The sequence below is a fragment of the Orycteropus afer genome, unplaced genomic scaffold, assembly GCF_000298275.1.
Source record: "Orycteropus afer afer isolate SDZICR_OR568_19922 unplaced genomic scaffold, OryAfe1.0 scaffold00255, whole genome shotgun sequence".
Taxonomy (NCBI): domain Eukaryota; kingdom Metazoa; phylum Chordata; class Mammalia; order Tubulidentata; family Orycteropodidae; genus Orycteropus; species Orycteropus afer.
The window spans coordinates 845463-864163 of NW_006921842.1; the positions used below are offsets into that span (position 1 = coordinate 845463).

At 39.7% G+C, this 18701-nt stretch overlaps 1 protein-coding gene across 1 annotated transcript in view; it reads right to left on the bottom strand.

The window, feature by feature from the left end:
- The window catches only part of DCDC2 (doublecortin domain containing 2), a 337396-nt gene that overhangs the window by 130282 nt on the left and 188413 nt on the right, over window positions 1-18701 (bottom strand). The window lies entirely within an intron of this gene.

An 18701-nucleotide genomic window follows, 5' to 3' on the forward strand; every position in this document is an offset into this window, starting at 1 on the left:
TCTGTCCCCTCTATTTATAAACTTAGTAACCCTAAGCAAGTTAATTAAGCTCTGAGAACCACCATTTCTTGATATATAAAATCAGAGTAGTACTAACTATCTGTCAGCATTCTTTGGGAGATTTGAAGATATGTAGTATGCATAAGCACCACTCATCTGTCAGATTTTCATACTGTGGTGGCTTGAATGTTGCGATGATACTGAAAGTTATGTCCAATGGTATTTCAAATAACAGGAGGGTCATCCACAGTGGACAGGTTTCAGTAGAGCTTCCCAACTAAGACAGAGTAGAAAAAGGATCTGGTAATCTACTTCTGAAAGAAAATTGGCCAGTGAAAACCCTATCAGTGACAGCTGAACATTTTCTGATAAGAGTGCCAGAAGACAAGTCTCAGGATGGAAGGCGCTCAAAATAAAACTGGGCAAGTGCTACCACTCAAAGTAGAATTGAGGTTAATAATGCAGATAGAGTAAAGCTTTTGGGGCCTACATGTGTTGACATGGCATGACTCAAAATGAGAAGAAACAGCTGTAAACATTTATTAATAATCAGAACATGGGATGTATGAATTATGAATCTAGGAAAATTATAAGTCATCAAAAATGAAATGGAGCACTTGAAGATCTATATTCTAGGCATTAATGAGCTGAAACATTAATGATGTTGGCCATTTTGAATAGACATTCACATGGTTTACTATGGTGGAAATAACACATTGAAGAGAGATGACATCACATTCATTGTCAGGAAGAACAATTCAAGACCTATTCTGAAGTACAATACTGTCAGTGATAGAATAATATCCATATGCCTACAAGGAAGACCAGTTAATATGGCAATTATTCACATTTATATGCCAACCACTGATTCCAAAAATAAAGAAAATTGAACATTTTTACTAACTTATTCAGTATGAAATAGATCAAATATGCAAAATCAAGATTCCTTGATAATTACTGGTGATTGGAATGTAAAAGTTGGAAACAAAGAAGAAGGACCAGCAGTTGGGAAATATGGCCTTGGTGATAGAAATGATGCTGGAGATCTCATGATAGAATTTTGCAACATCAACAACCTATTCATTGGAAATACCTTTTCTCAACAACATATACAATGACTACACATGTGGACCTCACTGGGTGAAATACACAGGAATCAAGTCTACTACATTTGTGGAGATAATGGAAAAAATTGGTATCATCAGTCAGAACAAGGGCATAGGCTAACTGCAGAACAGACCATCAATTGTCCATACGTAAGCTCAATTTGAAGCTGGAAAAAATTAAAACAAGTCACAAGAGTCAAAGTACAATCTTGAGAATATCCCACCTGGATTTAGAGATCATCTCATAAATAGATTTGACACATGAACACAAATGACCAAAGACAGATCAGCTGTGGGATGATATAAAGGACTTCATATATGGAGAAAGCAAAAGGTCATTAAAGAAACAAGAAAGAAAGAAAAGACCAAAACAGATGTCAGAAGAGAGTCTGAAACTTGCTCTAGAATGTAGAGTGGCTAAAGCAAACAGAAGAAATGATGAAATAAAAGAGCAGAACAGATTTTTCAAAGTGCAACCAGAGAACACAAAGTACAGAATTATAATGAAATGTGAAAGTCTAGAATCAAAAAAACAAAAAGGAAGAACAAGTTCAGCATTTCTCAAGCTGAAAGAACTGAAGAAAAAATTCAAGCCTTGAGTTGCAATACTGAAAGATTCTACGGGCAAAATACTGGAGTCTTGGTGGCTCCATGGTTAAAGTGTTTGGCTGCTACCAAAAGATGAGTGGTTTGAAACCATCAGCCATTCAGCAAAAGAAAGATCTGGCAGTCTGCTTCTGTAAGAGTAACAGCCTTGGGAACCCTATGGGACAGTTCTACCCTGTCCTATAGTCACTATGAGGCAGAATCAACTTGACAGCAGTGGGTTTGGTTTAGGGGTTATAGGCAAAATATTGAATGACAGAGGAAACTTCAAAAGAAGATGGAAGGCCCCATGGCTCAACTTTCACAAACTATAGACAGGCCTATAAGATGAACAAAAATATCAGGGAGGTATGCACTCCTTGTTGTTGTTATGTGCCATCAAGTTGGACCCAACTCATAGCAACCCCTCCTTGGGTTTCTGAGGCAGTATCACTACGGAAGTAGATTATCCCATCTTCCTTCCGAGGAGTGGCTGGTGGGTTTGAACTACCAGCCTTCTGATTAGCAGTCAAGTGCCTTAGGCACTACACTACCAGAGCTCCTATGCACTCCTTAGAACAGTCAATATGAGATCAAAAGGACAGCATTTACGCAGAAACAAGCTCAGAATGCAGGAAGGAATAGGAAAGAAGGAGGAATGGAAATGGTAAACACAGGGAGGAAGACGGGAGAGTGTTGCTACATTGTGGGGATTGCAATCAATGTCACAAAATGTGTATGTACTGTTGAATGGCAAAAAGTATTTGCTCTGTAAAATTTCACCAAAATCACAGTAAAAAAAAAAAAAAAAAAGTTTAAAATTGATAAAAGAGAAGAAGATGGAAGGAATACACAAAGTCACTGAACCAAAAGAATTGGTCAACATTCAACCATTTCCAGAGGTAGCATATGATCAAGAACCAATGGTACTGAAAGAAGTCTAAGCTGAACTGAAGACAATGTCAAAAAATAAGGCCCACTGAGATATGTCAACAAACAGATGTAATACTGGAAGTGCTCTCTCATCCATGCCAAGAAATTTGGAAGACAGCTACCTGGCCAAGCAACTGAAAAAGATTCATACCTGTGCCTATTCCAAATCCACCAGAATGTGGAAATTATCAAACAATATCATTAATGTCACATGCAAATAAAATTCTGGTGAAGATAATCCAAAAATGGTTGCAGCAGTACATTGACAGGTTGCTGCCAGAAATTCAAGCCAGACTCAGCAGAGGGATGTCATTCTGATGTCAGATGGATCCTAGCTGAAAGCAGAGAATACCAGAAAGATGTTTACCTGTGTTTGATTGACCATGAAAAGGCATTCGACTGTGTGGGTTATAACAAATTATGAATAATAGTGCAAAGACTGGAAATTAAAGAACACTTCACTGTGCTCATGAGGAACCTGTACATAGACTAAGAGGCAGTTGTCAGAAGAGAACAAGGGAACATTGCATGGTTTAAAATCAGGAAAAGTGTAACATCAGGGTTGTGACCTTTCACCATACTTATTCAATCTGTATGCTGAGCAAATAATCTGAGAAGCTGGACTATCTGAAGAATGTGGCATCAGGATTGGAGGAGATTCATTAACAACCTGTGATACGCAGATGACATGACTTTCCTTGCTGAAAGTAAAGACTTGAAGCACTTGCTGATGAAGATTAAAGACTATAGTCTGCCATATGGATTATACCTCAACATCATGAATGTTGTTGTTGTTGTTGTTATGTGCCGTCGAGTCGGCCCCGGCTCATAGCGACCCCTCCTTGGGTTTCCGAGGCAGTATCACTACGGAAGTAGGATTGCCCAACCTTCCTTCCGAGGAGTGGCTGGTGGGTTTGGACCGCCAGCCGTCTGGTTAGCAGGCAAGTGTCTTAGCCACTATGCTACCAGAGCTCCAACATCATGAATAGGAATTCCAAATACTGAATTGTGATCATGAGGAACCCAAGAGACAGTTGTTGGAACAGAACAAGCAGAAACTGCATGGTTTAAAATCAGGAAAGTGGTGTGTGTCAGGGTTATGTCCTTTCACCTACTTATTCTATCTGTATGCTGAGCAAATAATCCTAGAAGCTGGACTATAGGAAGAATTAGAGGAAGACTCATTAACAACCTGCAATATGGAGATAACAAAGCCTTACTTGCTGAAAGTAAAGATGACTTGAAGCACTTACTCATGAAGATTAAAGGCTACAGCATTCAGAATGGATTATTCCTCAACATAAAGAAAACAAAAGCCCTCACAACTGAACCAATAAGCAACATCATGATAGACAGAGAAAATACCGAAGTTGTCGAGGTTTTCATTTTCCTTGTATCCACAACAACACCCATGGAAGCAGTAGTCAAGAAATCAAAAGACATATTGCATTGGGGAAATCTGCTGCAAAATACCTTGTTAAAGTGTCTCTTTGAAGACTAAGGTGAGTCTGATTCAAGGCGTGGTATTTTCAATTGCCTCATATTCATGGGAAAGTGGGACAATGAATAAGGAAGACTGAAAAAGCATTGATGCCTTTGAATTATGGTGTTGAAAAAGAATAATAAATATACCAGGGACTGCCAGAATAATGAATATATCTGTCTTAGAAGATATACAGGCAGAAAGCTTCTTAGCAACGGGTATGGTGAGACTGCATCTCCTGTACTTTTGACATGTTATCAGGAGGGACCAGTCCCTGGAAAAGGACATCATGTTTTGTAAAGCAGAAGGTCACTAAAAAAAGAGGAAGACCTTCAACAAGACAGCAACAAGGATGATGCAGGACCCAGCAGTGTTTCATTCTGCTGTACACAGAGCTGCTATGAGTTGGAATCAACCTGACAGCACCTAACAACAGCAATATGTGTAAGGACTCCCTGGCTTGTGCAAATGGTTAACTTACTCAGCTGCTAATAGAACAACAACAACAAAAAAAAAAAAAAAAAATGGAGGCACCTTACAACAAAGGCTTGGTGATCTACTTCAGAAAAATCAGCCATTGAAAACCCTATAGAGTACAGTTGTACTCTAGCATACATGGGGTCACCACAAGTTGGAATCAACTGATGGCAACTGGCAGTTTGGGTAAATATTATAAGTGGGCGCCACTAAAAAGAGTTATTATTCTTATTATCTTTTCCACTTTCTCATCCACTATTCCTCTTCACATATAATAAGCTCCAAACATATGAATGTACTCAACATTCCTTAGATATACCTGTGCCTCCCAGTAAAAGTGGTTTTATTATGTCATTTTAAAAGCATGACATTTTGCCCCATTTCAAAGAAATAATTTGATATTGCCATCCAAATCTATAAAATAAGAACAAATGAATAGCTTTAACCCTAGGAAACTCAAAAGTGCCTTTTAGATATTATCTCTTTCTCTTTACCCCTTTTTGTGATAGGTGCAGTGCATGGTGATTTGCAGTAAAAGTTATATATAACTCAGAAAACAACTGGGGCAAAATAAAAATAGACTTCATATATAAAATAAAAATAGACTTATATAAAATAGGCCACAGTCTACAAAGGTGCCCCAGTATATTATGTGAGTGGGGAAATATTTCTCCCTCACCTTGTAGCACCAGGTGGTATTTAATAATTGTCCCTAGCACAATGCTGAATGCATTTAAGCAGAACTGGCCTTGTTCTCTGGCATTGTGCTGCTACTTTCTACATGGACACAAGTGATACAGAAACCTAGGAAATGAAAAAACTAAGAAGAAGAAAAAAATCAGTGCTTACAACATAAACACAATTTGTTATTTATGGGTGGTAAATGGAATTTGGTCATTGGAATGGATGGAGAAGAAAAACTACTTCTACTTAATCAGGGAAAATGTCTTGATAGAGATATAATTATGACTGACTATTGGAAGATAATGTGTTGATGAGCAATTAATGACTTATGGTGACCTCATGCACAATGGAGCGAAACATTGCCTGGTCCTGCACCATCCACATGACCAGTTACAGATCAGACCATTGTGATCCATAGGGTTTTCAGTGGCTGATTTTAGGAAATTCTTCACCAGGCCTTTCTTCCTAGTCCTTCTTAGTCTAGAAGCTCAGCTGAAACCTGTTCAGTATCACAGAAACATGCAAGCCTCACTGACAGACAAGTGGCTGACTACCCATAAAGTGCATTGGCCAGGAATTGAACCTGGGTCTCCTGCATAGAAAGAAAGAATTCTACTACTGAACCAGGACTATCTCAAACTAATCCCTATCATCTATAAAACAGGCCTCAAATCAATCATTCCCATTTTATAAAGGAATATGCAACACTAACAAATGAAAGGGGAGAAAAATAGGAACTCCCCAAAACTTCTCAGATAAGCTTCAGGGTCTGTTGAGATATGTCAACGTTGTTCTCACCAAAGGAAGATATGTCAAAGGACACACATATTAAAACCTCCCTCAATACTCTCCCTAGACCCTGAAGCACTAGTAGGCCTGCAAATTAAGTAGCACAGTATATCCACCTGCTTGAACAATTTCTCTTAGAAAGATCAGCACAAGGCCGATCCCCATGAGGCAGGGGTTAAAGATGTCCCAAATGTCCCAACCACCATGCCACTCCATCCTTTTAGACATTAACTCCTCCTCCTCTCAGTAATCTCCCCTGTGAGGATTCTGTATTTTGCTGTAATGCCTCACAGAACTCACAGACACCCACGGGATCATCTCATATAGTGGTGGTGGAAGCTGGCAGGCTGGCAAGTCCCAGGTCTGTAAGTAGGTCTAGAGGATCCTCCCAATTCTTGGGATTTGACAAACCTCAATCAGCAGATCAGATGACAACTGCTGTTCCAAATCCAGGGGTGTGATGACAATGAACCAAAACACAGAACCAGAGCAAGAGGAGGGAGAACCTTCCCAGGAGATTCATAGATATACCCTCAAGGAAGCTAAGTGTGGTGATTTGAGTTATACCCTCCAGCAAGGTGGGACCCAAGATATATTCCACCTGTGTTGCTCCAACAGAAATAACCCAAGTGGGACTTCCAGTAAGATAGAGGAATAGGCAGACAAGCAACATAGACCCTCTTCAACAAGGAAAAGAAAAACCAATGGACAGGGATACAGAAGATAATCCTGGCACCCTGAGCTTTGAAAGGAACTATACAGAAGTATAGTTTCCAACTAGTGGAAAAACTTGAACGAAAACAGTGAGTACAGAAATGGTTGGAGCTGCGGACTGTCAGCTACTCTGATAGGACCAACAGCCTTAATATTTCCAAGTAGTGTTGGGACCTGAAAATTGACCTAAAGATCAGCCCTACTCACCAAGGGCTGCAGGGATGACTGCACTAGTGGCCTATGACTAGGAAGGGAAACAGCAAGGAGGGAGATAACCTGAATTGTTCTTTCCACTGTCCTGAGGGCACAGCCATTTTGATTGTTTTCATGCAGCAGTCATTCTGAATATTTAAACGACTGAGGGCACAGCCATTTTGAATGTTTATAAGTGGCAGCCATTTTAGATATTTAAAGTGATCAAGGGTGCAGCCATTTTGAATGTTTACAAGCGGCATTCATTTTGGATATTTAAAGTGACTGAGGGCACAGCCATTTTGAATGTTTACAAGTGGTGGCCATTTTGGATATTTAAAGTGACCAAGAGCGCAGCCATTTTGAATCTTTACAAGTGGCAACCATTTTGGATTTTAAAGTGATAGCGTTCTCATTCGCATTCCAGGGACCTAAGAATAGGCTCTGTTTGCCAAGGTCAACAGGGATATATGAGAGGCTGACAGCAGGAAAGAAGACAGATGTTGAGTATATAAGTGCTGTCAACTAGTGAATAGAGGAGCACAGTACCCTGCTTGTGTAGATAACATACAAACAAAACAAAAATTGTGGGTAAGTAACTTCAACATACAATTGTCAGTTAAATACAAACACAAAAACATCACAATGCCTCAGAGGCAACAGAGCATCACAGTCCACACAAAGAAGCAAGATAAAGCAAGAGAAACAAGGGACCAGGATACAGACAAAAACATATCCCTTAGGAAGATGCAGCATTGGAACTCCCTGATAAGGAATTCAAAAGAATTATATTTAGGTATCTTCAATGAATTGAGAGACAGAACAAGGAAAACACAGAGAAAACCCTAGAACAATTTCAAAGACAATACAAGAACAAAATGACAAAATAAGTGAAAAATTAGAAATGATACAAAATCTACACACAGAAATCCAGAAGATTAATACTAAGTTTTCAGAAATAGATAACACATTGAATGGGCAAAGGAGCAGAGTTAAATCAATGGAAGACAGAATTAGGGAGACTGAAGGCAAATACCTGAACACTTCTTTGGAAAGAGATCAATTAGAAAAAAGATCAAAACAAAATGAAGAAAGCCTAAGATCCATGTGGGATACCATCAAAAGGAATAACTGACATGTAATCAGAATTCTAGAACAGGAAGACACAAATAAAACCACAGAGAAAATTGTGGAAGATTTGTTGGAAGGGAAGTTTCCTGGTATGATGAAAGATGAGAAAATATCCATTCAGGGTCCAACAAACCCCAAAGAGGATAGACTGCAAAAGAAAATCACCAAGATATATCATCATCAAACTTACCAAAACCAAAGAAAGAATTATGAAAGCAGCATGGGAAAAACAAAAAGTTACTGCAGTGTTTATGTTTGTGTGTCAGCTTGGCTGGGCCTGGTTGAGTGGCTGGGCAGCTTGGTGGTAGTTATTGCCCATGATGAGACTGGCAATCATCTCCATGGTGGGATCTACCACAAGCAGCTGAGTACCTGCTTTGGGTATGTGGTCTGTTTCCCATATATAAGAAACAGCTTTGGGAATGGTCTCTCTAGCTTATGGCACATTTGGACCCTGCATGTAGCTGTGTCATTGTTCAGCAGCCTGCCACGTGCTGCTGACCTTGGGACTTACAATAGGATTGAATTAATGGCCTGTCATGTGGTTTGGTAACATTAGGACTGTGCCTTTTTACTTGTCAACCTTGGGCTTGGCAGCCTCAGCAGCCAGCAGCTGTCTGAGTGAAGAAAAGCTGCTAGCTTCAGGGAGCCAGGAATTGGAGGCAGAGCTGAAGCCCAAAGCTGAGGGGCTTTCACCCAGCCCCTAGAGCCTGGCACTTTGAACTTGGACTTAAAGTCTCCAAACTGTAAGAATAAACTCCTATTTGTTTAAACCAGCCCATTTGTGGTATATTTCTTGTCAGAGCAGTACTAGGTGACCAGAACAGTTACATACAAGGGGCAACCAATAAGACTAAGCTCGGATTTCTCAAGAGAAACTATGCAGGCAAGATGACAATGGGATGGTATATATAAAATCCTGCAAGAGAAAAATCTCCAACCAAGAATCGTGTACCTAGTGAAATTGTCCCTCAAATATGATGGTGAAATTAGGACATTTCCAGATAAGCAGAAATTAAGGGAATTTGTTAAAACCAGACCAACCTTACAAGAGATGCTAAAGGGACTCCTTTGGACAGAGAAGCAACAACAGCAAACAACAACTGACAATTAACACACCTGATGATATAACCCAGAACCAACCCAGCTATGGACATATCCAAAGTAAATAAGCCCACAAGATTGTAAACAGGGAACCAGAGACATCAATTGACAAATGAGGAAAACTTCAAACCAAAAAGGGAAAAAACTGTGTCGTTACAGAACTTCTAGATGGTAGGGAAGTCAAGACAGCTACAAGATAGAACAGACTGTTCTAAACTTGGAAAGAAAATTATTAATCACAGGGTAACCTCAAAGAAAAATGATAAACTTTCACATCAAAAACAGGACCAGCATAAATATTCAGCAAATACTAAAACAATAGCAATGAAGGAAGTGAAAACACAATTCATAAACAAAACGAGCTCAGCATAGAAAATTATATGGAACAAAGAAATCGACACCACGAAAAAGCACATAACAAAAATGACAGCAACAAATTTATATTTGCTGATAATTACATATCTGGCAAGGCACTTATCTCTAAGATTTATGGCGGAAGAGTAGATGACCAAACTATGGTACATACACACAATGGAATGCTATGCAGCACTAAAGAATAATGTAGAATCTGCAAAACACCACATAATATGGATGAACTTGGAGGACATAAGCCAATCACAGAAGGACAAATATAGTATTAGTTCATTGTTGTGGAGGGGTAAGGAAAGGTTTATATATGAAGAGAAAGTTTCTTTGTTGGTTGCCAGGGGTGAGAGGGGAGGGGAGGAAACACTGCAGAAAAAAAAAAAGCATTGACCTATTTCACTTTAGTTTTGTGTATTTCACTGTATATAAATTATATTTCAATAAAATGCATTAAAAAATAATTATTATTATGTAATTCAGAAATTGTATTTGCCTACGAGTGAAATAAACTGATTTCAGTGTTTTAAAAAAAAAAAAAAAGAAGTAACCCAAATGGATGGCTTTAATAATTAGCAGCTACTCAGTTGCTCACAGCAAATCCCACTACAGAGCCGATAGCCAGTCTTATAGGGAACAACTACTACCAGCTCCCCAGCCAAGTTGACACCAGACCTTAACTACCATACCACCCCAAATAGGCATGTATAACAGGATTTACAACACATCACAAAATGGAGGACAATGGCTAGAAGGGCCACATCAAGCAATTCACCACACCACCCCTTAGGCAATGTTGAGTCAGTGTGAGAGTTTCCAGAAACCACCAGCCATTGACATACTCTCCGACTCTGGTTCTCTTCTTTTCCTTCTCATTTGCAAAGCTAATCAAACATTCTTCATCTCCACTGAGTATTTTTAGATGAAGCTTAAATCAGATAAAAATTTACAACTGAAATATTCTTACAAATTTGTAGCATTACTCAATCTTTGCAATTGGTAGTCTTTAATCTCAGTTGTCACACAATATTATAGGCATGTTTGACCTACGTGTACACACACACATTCAACAAACGCTAACTGAGTGCTACTTTGCATGGAGTATCCTATTGAGTGTTTATATACATCATTTACACATGAATGATAGCCAAGTAGCAGCTACTCCAGAGAAGTGGATAATATCCCTTCCTACTCTCTGGTACTCTGTGGTCTGATATTTTAACAGACCAGATCTCTACCCTGGTTTCATTTCAGCCCAGGCCTAGCAGAGGAAAGGGAAGGCTGGGAGGGAGGAAAGGTAATAAATCCCATTGTTACTTCTTCTTCCTTCCTTCTGTCACTTACCCACAATCAGCATCTCCCAGTCATTCCTGGCATAGACCTCACCCTAACCAAGCCTGAGTCTGAGCCTTACCTCAGATCCCATCATGAAATGCTCGGAGCAACCTAATTCATAGAAGAAATACAACCAGAATGCTCCCTAGAAGTGAAGACCGTGAGACTTCCTTACTTTTTACTGCAGAGGACCAATCCCTAGAAAAGGACATAATGTTTGGTGAAGTAGAGGGTCAGTGAAGACAAGAGACACCATCACTGAGGACTGACATGATAGCCACAACAATGTATGACACAACAGACACAACAATGGACTCACATACCCTAATGGTCACGAAGATGGGGTGGGACTGACAGTGATTCATTCTCTGATACTTAAGGTCACCATGAGTCACATGCAACTATACAGCAACTAACAACAAAGAACAACAAACTCATTTTTGGTTCTTTCTGAAAAGCAAATGAATTGTGCTCCAGACTTTGTTGTACCAGAAACTCAGCAGTGGTGCGGATCCATGTTTTATCTATACTCGGTTACAGCGAAGTTCATAGCTGACTTTGGAGGCAGCAGAATTAATGAAATACTGTGAAACTTATTGGGGTCCTTGGGGGCTGGGGGGTGTCAAGAAGAAAGGATGCACTGCTCAGAAGTAATGTGTAGCATCTATGAAAAGGAAGACTGGCCAGCCAAATCCTGGATCTGGGAAAAACATAAAGATGAGACAATCCCAACACAATCTTCTTGCTGAGGATAGCACTAATAAAATAACCTCACCCCACAATGCAGCATCCCAATTCCTGTAACCCCAGATCTCACTCCCTAAACCTTGTATTCCTCCTTGGACCCAAACCCTATTGGAGCCCTGACCTCAAGGCTCTGGCCTTTACCAGTGACTTGACCTAAGGCAGTTTTAATCCTTCTGCAGCAAGTAACGAGTTCCTGGCATTCCGATATGAAACTCCTAGTATGCTTTTCCACTGAAAACATTATCATACCCTGTTCTGGTTACCTCTGTGCCACTCTGACAGAAAATATACTACAAATGGGATGGCCTTAACAAACAGGAATTTATTCTCTCATAGTTTGGAGGTTTTAAGTCCAAGTTCCTAGTGCCAGACTCTAGGGGCTGTGTGAAAGCTCCACAACCTCAGGCTTCAGCTCTGCCTCTTGCTGCAGGCCCACTGAAGCTAGAGGCATCTCTTCACTCAGGTAGCTACTGGCTGCTGAGGCTAACAAGCCTCAGGTCGACAAATAAAATGGCACAGTCCTGATGTTACCAAACCACATGTTGTTGTTGTTATGTGCCATCGAGTCAGACCAGACTCATAGCGACCCCTCCTTGGGTTTCCGAGGCAGTATCACTACGGAAGTAGATTGCCCAACCTTCCTGCCAACGAGTGGCTGGTGGGTTTGAACCACGTCTTCTGGTTAGCAGTCAAGTGCCTTAGGCACTATGCTACCAGACCTCCAAACCACATAGCAGGCCATTAATTTAAGTCCATTGTAAGCCCCAAGGTCAGCAGAGCATAGCAGGCTGCTGAACAATGACACAGCTACGTGCAGGGTCCAAGCCTACCATAAGCTAGAGACTGTTCCCAAAGCTGTTTCTTATATATGGGAAGCAGACCACATACCCAAAGCAGCTACTCAGCTGCTCACAGTAGATTCCACCATGGAGTTGATTACCAGTCTCATCACAGGGAATACTACATCCAGCTGCCCAGCCACTCAACCAGGCTTAACCAAGTTAACACACAGACTTAACCACCACACACCCTGTGTGTACATACATGTCATCATTAGTAAAAACAGTAATTAAAAGGAATTATGGATTAAATGAGGACAGTACAGGTTCAATGGTAGAATTCTTGCCTTTAGTGCAGGAGACTTAGTTTCAATTGCTAGGCCGTGTTCCTCAAGGGAAGTCACCATTCATCTGTCACTGGTGGCTTATATGTAGCTATAATGTTGAATAGATTTCATCAGAGATTCCAGCCTAAGACAGACTAGGAAGAAAGGCCTGGCAATCTACTTCTAAAATGCAGTCAACAAAAACCCTGTGGATCACAATGATCCAATCCTGGTGTGTATGGGATTGTCATGGTTCTGGGGCCAACTTGAAGCCAGCTAACAACAGAAACAACGTGGGTTACACAGAACATTGTGGGCTATTTTATGGAAAATATGATGTGAGTAGCAAAATACTTACTTCAAATAAATTTATGGAATAACATTTTTTTAAAGCTTTGGAAATATTAGTGTAATTCAATAGCTCACAAACTTCTTTTGAAAATCAGTAATAGCTCCATAATCCTTGCTGGACTACATTAAAAAAAAAAAAAAATTCCCAAATGAATTTATTGCAGAGGTCTCAACCTTGTGTCATCTGTTAAAGAATGAATCTCACAGTGTTTACCAAACACTGTATAAGAGGGCACGATATGAAAATGTTGTTGTTGTTGTTATGTGCCGTCGAGTCAGCCCTGACTCATAGCGACCCCTCCTTGGGTTTCCGAGGCAGTATCACTACGGAAGTAGGATTGCCCAACCTTCCTTCCGGGGAGTGGCTGGTGGGTTTGAACCGCCAGCCTTCTGGTTAGCAATCAAGTGCCTTAGCCAGAATAATCCTTCTCTAAGAGGGCTAGTATCTTACTCCATTCAAACTGAGATAGACATCTTACTGGTATTCAGTCAGCCTGCAATCTTCCAATCTCTCAGCACTAAAGTTGATGGCAAAATACATGTTCTAAAATGAAGTCTCAAGAAATTACTAAAATCCTTTGCTGTACTAGAATTGTGTTGCATAATATATCATTACAATAAGTGGGACAGCTGGGCTTGGAAAACTGCTTGCCTTAACAACTTTTTATCAGAGTAGTACTTGATGTAAAAAAATTTGACCCATATTCCACAATACACATTGCCATTGAGATAAAATTTAAGATCAATGAAGGAATAGAAACCTGTATTTCCCTGATAGAGGGTGGATGTGCTGGCAACAGACACCAACGAATCATAAATCTTAACTTATTAAACAAAACTAGTGCAACACTTTATGAAATCATCTTGTTGTCTTCTTATATACTTTCTTCCAATACACAATACCTCACAGAGCATTATACTTGTGGGAGCAAGGACAGACATTTGGAAAACGTGCTTCCTGTTTCATCTTCAGGATCTCTTGTGACTAGAGACCATGCAAGTGCTTGAACATTGGTTCATAGTTGAACCAAAGAGGCTCCCTCTGGTGTCCATGCCCCCGTGGGTCTGTGACTCTGAGGATGGATTGAAGCAGTGCATCATGCTCAGGGCAATGCAGTCAAACCATGTGCAGGTTGTAGTTATTAGAAAATTCAAGAATATGACTGCTCAAGGGCGCTCACCCAAGCAAGGTCATCACATTCAGGCATCCTCTCTCAGGCACTGCACCTGCTCCCTATCATTCATCAAGAGTCTAAATCACACAGATTTCTTAGGAACTAACACAGAATGACGCTGGGGGTAAGCCAGGAACTGCATCAAGGATACAAGTCCCCATGTGCATTTATGTGCATGTGCATACAGATGTGTGAATATGAGCAAGTATGTGCACATAGGTATGTGTGTGTACACATGTATGCAGAAATAATCACATCCTTCACAAGAAAGTGATCCCTGTATTTGCTTACATTTTAATATTTTGCCTTTAAAAAATTTGTATGATTATTAATACAACATAGGCTGTAGCAATACAGACCAGAGTCTTTTTTTCTGCAGCCTTTCCAACATTTTTAAGGAGGGCAAAATTCATTACACTTCCTGTGTCCCAAACCAAAAAACAAACTCACTGCTATCGAGTCGATTCTGACTCATAACATTTTAGGATGCAGTAGAATTGCCCTGATAAGATTATCCAAGGCTGTAAATCTTTACAGAAGCAGACTATCTCGTCTTTCTCTCTCAGAGCAGCTGATGGGTTCGAACCACTGATCTTATTGTTAGCACCACAGTGTTGACCACAGCATCACCACAGCTCCCTCCCGTGTCCCAAAGCTTCTGAAAATCATTTTTTTTCATGTTATTGTTGTTTGCTGTGGAGTCGGCCTGACTCATAGCGACCCCTCCTTGGGTTTCTGAGGCAGTATCACCACAGAAGTAGGAGTGCCCAACCTTCCTTCCAAGGAGTGGCTGGTGGGTTTGAACCGCCAGCCTTCTGGTTAGCAGTCAAGTGCCTTAGGCACTATGCTACCAGAGCTCCCTATTAAAACTAACAATGAATATAATCAATTACACAAAATGGCATTTCAAACCAATCATTATGGCTTTGCTCAGAGTGGAGAGTGTAGCTAGTTAACAGCCTCTAAAACTTGTCTCACTTCACCGGAACTGAAGTGTGAAGTGTTACAAAAATACACACTGGCCAGTTAAGCTGCTATTTAAATGGAGCACTAAAAATGCATTTCACACCCAACTTCATCAATCACCAACCAATCTTACTTTACATCTTGGCCACCAAAAGAAAATGGGATTTGTTTCCCTGAAGAAATATGTCACTGCTGTGCTTGAAATATTAAGCTTTATTATTACGGAGAGAAACAGCGTCAAAAGAAAAGGAAACAAAATTAGGACCAGGTTGCCATCTACAGACTGATTTCAGCATTGCTCAATCATATAGCATTAGATATCAGAATACAAAGTGAAAAAAAGACAAAAATGTGAAGATTGTCCACAAAGTCTTTTTCTCCAGATTAAGTTGAGAACAGTTGCAAAAGTATATAGGTAAAGAACACTGGGGAAAAAATTCATACATTTAACATATGCTATGATATAACCATTATTCACATTAACTATTCACATTAATTTAATCCTTTGGAATAAAATTAGTTGATTTAATACCAAAGTAAAAACACATATTTTAAGTAGGAAAAAAAAAACTATATAGATTCATCTCTACACTCTTCCATTTTTTCACTCATTATCTGGACTCTCCATCCCTTCATATTCATTTTCCTTCAAACCATACTGTTTTACCTTTCCAAAGAATAAGAGCCCTCTTGAGAAAGAGGTACCCAAAAGCACACACTTGATTCTAATTACAATAGTAGATGGCATTAAATTAAAAAGCAACTTCAACGATAAATGAATATGAAGGCTGAATGAAGCAGTTAAAGGAAAAACAGATACTTTTGAAATGATAATATGGAAGATTTCTGGGGCCAAGACATGTAGAGGGAGATGCATTAAGGAAAAATAGCTCAATTTAAAAGAACATGGGTTTGAACTAACATGCTTACATTTATCAGTGATGGTTTACACTAGTGGAACTGCATTTTTTTTTTAATTTATCCTGGAAAAGTTGTTTTTGGAAAAATTCAATTTCCAGGTGATATGGTCTTCCTATCAAGAAAGGCTTAAGTATGCTTCTAGAGCAATGGTACAAGTCTCATACTTTAAAGGGGGAAAAAAAATCAGTCCCCAGAATCAGTAGATTCTGCCTCTTGTGTTTTCATGTCTCGACACATGGCATCATCTGAAAAGATTATGTTCTGAGATTTGTTCTGACAGTCCAATACTAAATACTTTTAAAAACTATACTGAAAGTAGGATTTGAAAGTTTTTACAAGACACTAAGAGCATCACAGAGAACAAGCCATCTAAATTCTACAAAAGCATTTCAATCAAAAAGTAATTCATAAAAACTTTAAAACAGGCCCTGTTTGTGAGTGGATTTTAATATTATAGAGACGTAACTATTTTTCTAGGAGCTCTGGTGGCATAGTGTCTAAGGCATTTAACTGCTAACCAGAAGGCTGGCAGTTCAAACCCACCAGCCACTCCTCAGAAGGAAGATGGGGCAATCTACTTCCGTAGTGATACTGCCTCAGAAACCCAAGGAGGGGTCGCTATGAGTTGAAATCTACTCAACGGTATATTACAACAACAACTGTTTTTCTAACTTTCATCATTCATTCTTCCAATATTTACTAAGAGCCTCATACATATTAAACTTGTGTCAGTTGTTAGGGACAAAAATATTAGCAAGACATAGTCCCTAGCCTTGGGAGCATCACAACCTAATATATATTGATTAAAATAAGCCTCTGTTAATTTTTATCACCAAAAAATAGCATATTCTTCCTGGTTACTTTTTTTCATTGGTACCTACTCATAATTAAAAAAAAAAAAAAAAAAAGCTGCCATAAATAATAATAAACAGCTGCCATTGAGTAAATTCTGACTTAGGGTGACCTCATCTGTGTCAGAGTAGAACTGTGGTCCAAAGGGTTTAAGGGTTTTCAATGGCTGATTTTTCAGAAAAGATTGCCAACCCTTTCTTCTGAAGCATCTCTGGGTAGACTTGAATTCCTACCTTCCCTTTGGATCAGCAGCCAAGCACGTTAACCATATACACCACCAAGGGACTCTACCGGCTACTGGACAGGCACTATCTCATTAATAAACGAAAAAAAAAAAAAAAAACTCACTGCCATTGAGTTGATTCCGACTCATAGCAACCCCTCCTTGGGTTTCTAAGGCAATGTCTCTATAGAAGTAGATTGCCTAGTCTGCTGAACAACTATTCTTCACTCCGGCCCCCTTATTTTGTGGTGACTGAAAAAGAGTGTTTAGATTTAGAGAAGTGAAACTTTAAAGATAAACCTTAGTATAAGCCCACATTTTACAGATGGATAATAGGGCCAAGAAAAGGGGGGTGGGGAGTTCATGACTTGTCCAAAGTCAATAGCAAGAATCTAGGACTCTTGACCTCTTGACTTCCAGCTGTAGCCAACACTTAAATCATTCAAGATGTCAAACCCTTTGTATTTTGTGTAATTGGTCTCTCTCTGTGTAACTGGTACACTCATTCAGCCTATTCTTTTAACTTAATGTAAAGCTAGTTTCTTCCAACTCTTTAATCAATTGTGCAACTTCCAGTAGTCTCTCACCCAAGTTCAGGCTGTCTTGTCAATTGTGAAAACTTCCTTAGCTGTGGCTCTAATGTGACTGCTCATAACAACCATGAAATGAGCTGAAACTTCCAGGCTAAGGTTGGGCTTTATCCATGAATCTGAAATGTCATCCCATCTGTCTTCCTCCTGTGCGTCCCACTATATCCCACCACAGGTGGTGTAAGTGGTTCCAGGTGGGAAGGAGTAGCAGTCACTCCACTGAGTTAGTTTCCAGCCAGCCCTCCCTAATCCCCCACACCACTCCTTTCTCATACACTTTACCCCACTGGGAATAAGCTTGGAATGAAACTCAAAACAAGCCCCTCTAGGCAATCAGTTCATGGTAATGGTGGAGGAAGAATTTAGGAAAGGAGGATGGGAATGGTTGCACAATGGTTAATCAACATCACTGAGTTCTACATCCAGAAATTGCTGAATTGGTGTATGTTTTACTGTGTACATTTTCAATAACAAAATGTATTATTAAAAAAAAAGAAGTCCCTCTTAACAAAAACCAACTGTGAAAGTTCATGTTTCTGATTTCATACTCCCTTAGTTCATTACAGGAGCTCTGGTGGCTTTGTGCCTAAAGCATTTGACAGCTAACCAGAAGGCTGGTGGTTCAAACCCATCAGCCACTCCTCAGAAGGATGACTGGGCAATCAATCTACTTCTGTAGAGAGACAGCCTCTGAAACCCAAGGAGGGATCACTATGAGTCAGAACCAACTCCATGGCAGAGTTTGGGTTTTTTTTTTTTTTTTCTTTTTCTTTCTGGTAGTTCATTACACTTTTATCCTGAAATCTCATGCTAAGGCAATTTAAAAAAGAAAAAATCATCCTATACCATTTCTCACCAAGTAAGGAAGAAAAAAA